The sequence below is a fragment of the Pteropus alecto genome, unplaced genomic scaffold (genome assembly GCF_000325575.1).
Source record: "Pteropus alecto unplaced genomic scaffold, ASM32557v1 scaffold14, whole genome shotgun sequence".
Lineage (NCBI taxonomy): Eukaryota > Metazoa > Chordata > Mammalia > Chiroptera > Pteropodidae > Pteropus > Pteropus alecto.
Genome location: NW_006436810.1, coordinates 7,739,199 through 7,742,886, shown reverse-complemented (window position 1 = coordinate 7,742,886; position 3,688 = coordinate 7,739,199).

The window sequence follows — 3,688 nt, the reverse complement described above, 5'->3', positions numbered from 1 at the left end:
GAGGAGATGTGGCTCTGGACTGGCTAGTTTGCACATCAAAAGGACGCTCCCAGCTGAGTCCTTTGCTAACTCTAAAAATTGGCTAGCTCTTGGGAGCAGCAGCCTCTGCCTAACCAGAAATGCTTTTTTTTTTTTTTTTTAAGGATGTCAACACATCATAATATACAGAAAATAAAATAAAAAACAAACCAAGCTTAATACACTCTTGAATTGTAACATGAGAGAAAGAGAGAAAGAATAAGTGAACTCACGTTCTAAAGTCTAGAAGAAAATTTGAGTAGTTCACTTTCTTTGGACTCTATGATCTCCGTAGAGTAGGAAAACTGAACTGAACAGAGAGCATGGGCAAGGAGATTTAACAATAGAGAAGATATTTTGAAAAGGAGCTTTGGAGATTAGGAGAAAGAGCTTACGACAAGGGAAACCAAGTAGGTTTACTGTGCAATTGAAAACAAACTTTCTGCTTCCACTGACTATTTACTTTCTCTTAATCTTTTAAATAGCAGGGAGTTTTTACTCATCACAGCAGGTATTCCTAGCTTGTTCATATGGGCATCTGTTCCCCATTGCTCCTTCCATGATTATTTTAATAAACAAACATTGAGTAACACCCCAGGGCAAATTTGAAAAGAAAGTCAAGAAACTGGTTTACAATGTTGCTAAAGAACAGAATTCATAGAATCATAGCTGCAGAATTTGAAGGGACCACACTGGTTGACCAGTCCATACTGATTGACCAGTCCTATTGCTATCCCAGAGAAATTGTCATCAACATAAGTTGCCTCTTGACGGGCATGCAAGAGTTGAATTTCTGAAGTACCAAGATATCTTATTAAAGTAGATTTCAAATAGGAGATGTCTTCTGGTAAGAAATGTCAGGAGAGTTTCTTCTAAAGTTAAAAGCTGGATTCAGTAAATCAGCACCGATTCTAGCAGATACTATGCTAGCTTTCACTGAAATACGCTATGTAAAAGTAGAGTCATAAATAAATGAATCATGGAATGTAAATATCTATGTCTTATGAATAACCCATACAGAAATATCAGAATTTATAAAATAAATGTGTTAGAGGATTATTATTTATACTCTGAAATGGTGGTTTTCCTTTTTATAGATTTCCCACAGGAGCAAATTCTTACAATAAAAATGTGAACATGTTTGATCTAATAGAATCTCTTAAGGGAATTTTTATCTTCAGTCACCCCCTCTTTCATCTTTCACCTCTCTGTCTTATTTCCATGTGGCTCTGTCTCTTTCTACAATGATTACCCATATGAAAATAGAACAAAGAAATTTGATTTCCACATAGACATAGACAGATGATGATGATGATGATGATGATGATGATGATGATGATAGGTAGATGACTGATAGATTGATAGATAGATTTTCATAATGTCTCTCATTTATGTACAAGTTACTTTAAAATATTTTACTTTTTTCTACCACCACCTTCCTACTGCACAGTGAACCTCCTCTCTCTAGATCATCATTGGACTGCAGATAGTCAAATCTAAGAGTTTATTGCCTCTCCAACAGCCTCTCCCTCCCACCACCAAGATTTTTTTGACAGGAATCAGGTGATTACATGCTTCATGACTGCAGCAGCTCGTTCAGGATCCATTCCCTCGACAGTGAGTGGCTTAGGCATGGGTAAATGATGCAACTCTGGAAAATGAGGTACTTTAACACATTATCACAAACTTAGCTGTTATTATTCTACTTGAGTCATTTCTTACATGCTTTGCTACGTGACAGACATAGCAAAGTGTTTTACATACATACACTTACTGAATTCCCATAGAAAGCTATTAAAATATCTCAGTTTACAGATGGAAAAAAAATGCCCAAGGTTATATAATGCTATAGTCATGTTGTTCTGTGGTCTATGTTTGCTATGGACTGAATGTGTCCCCCTAAAATTCATATATTGAAACCTACTTCCCTATGTGATGGTATTTGCAGGTGGGGCCTTGGGGAAGCGATTAGGTCATGAAGATAGAGTCCTTGTGAATAGGATTAGTGGCTTCATAAAAGAGGCCCCAAGGAGCTCCCCTTCCCTCTCTGCCCTGTGAGGACACAGAGAAAAGACAGCCTTCTATGAACCAGGAAGCAGGTCCTCACAAGATACTCCATCTGTTGAGGGCTTGATCTTGGACTTCTAGGTCTCCAGAACTGTGAGAAATAAATTTCTGTTGTTTATAAACCACTTAGGCTATGGTTTTATTTGTTTATTTATTTTTATAGCAAACTGAACAGGCTTTGGCAAAGGATACTTTTCTTTATCCTTTGGAATATTTTGAGAGCAGGGGCCATGCCTTATATGGTTTTGAATACCCAGGGGTAAAAAAAAGAGCTTGTTTCTTGAATATTTGATAATTGAATGGAGCACTTACTGAATGAAGACATCTGTGACAGCGCAGGTATGTATGAATATAAAAAAATGTTTTTGATGTCTTACACTCTGTTTTGGAAAACAGAGCATGAAAGTTTGGTACAATTATGTATTAATTTCTGTCTTCCCCTCCCCCCACTTTCCTGTGAGTTTCTTAGTGCCACAAAACATGCCATACTCAACCCAGATTCCATGTGCTTATCACAGGTTCTCAACAGAAAAATCGAAAAGTTATTCATCAGAAATTAATGTTGGCTTTCTCTCTCCATTTTATTTTGTGCCATATAAATGCTCAAGACAGTAACAAATCTTTATTAAATCTCCAGTATCACATCCAACACAACAGAAATCAGAATTGCTGCCTGGCTAAATTTATTTTAGTTCCTTGTGACCTGCCACAATCCATCTCTTGTCTTTTTTTTTTCCGGGGGTCATGCAAGTGAATTGAATGGGGATGTGGGAGAAACACCACTCAATTTTCCCAAAGCAAATAAAATGCCAATATTAGCACATGTGCCACAATTTGAAAAAAATGAGATACGAATCCACTTTAAGAAATACGTTTCCCCTAATGTTATTTTTTGCAGCACTTCGCTATCCCTTTTCTTAGACTGGGATGCTATCATTATCCTGTTTTGTGAATCTATATCAGACTTGGCAAAATAGATTATGAGCTCTTTGATGGCAATTACATTCCATTATGAACAAGGCACACATGAATGCTTCCAGATTATTACAGTATCTCTGAGATATTCTAAATATATATTGGAAAATAGAATTGTCTCTTTAAGTAGAATCTCAAAAAGGCATCCAATCTAGAGACATTCAGGGTATTTCGAAGATAGTGAGTGTTAACCGCATATCTGGATATTGCGTATCAGACAACTTTTAAGAATTCCTGAGGTGGCAGAGTTGGGAAGCATAATAACCCAGAGCCCTGAAGAAAGGAGAAACAAAAATACTCCTGAGGAAGGAGGCACAGGTTATGGATTTATAGTAGCTAAGTTTTAATTTACTGCAAAAGAGGAAAAATGGATAACAAAGACAGAGAAGGACCTTGTTCTCAGAACTACTCTGGTGAAACCATCAGATAGATAATGTGGTTACATCCGAAGTCAGCATTTAGAAAAATTGGAAGTTTTAACATTGAGGAAGTCTTGCTGTATTGTCACCCTGAAGACACAAGGTTGCACAGGAACAAGATCAAAAGGAGTTCAGCAGAGAAAAAGGGCTGAGTCCTCCAAGGTTTGCAAACGCCCTACGAAGTATCTCTCAATCACAGCTAAAATACC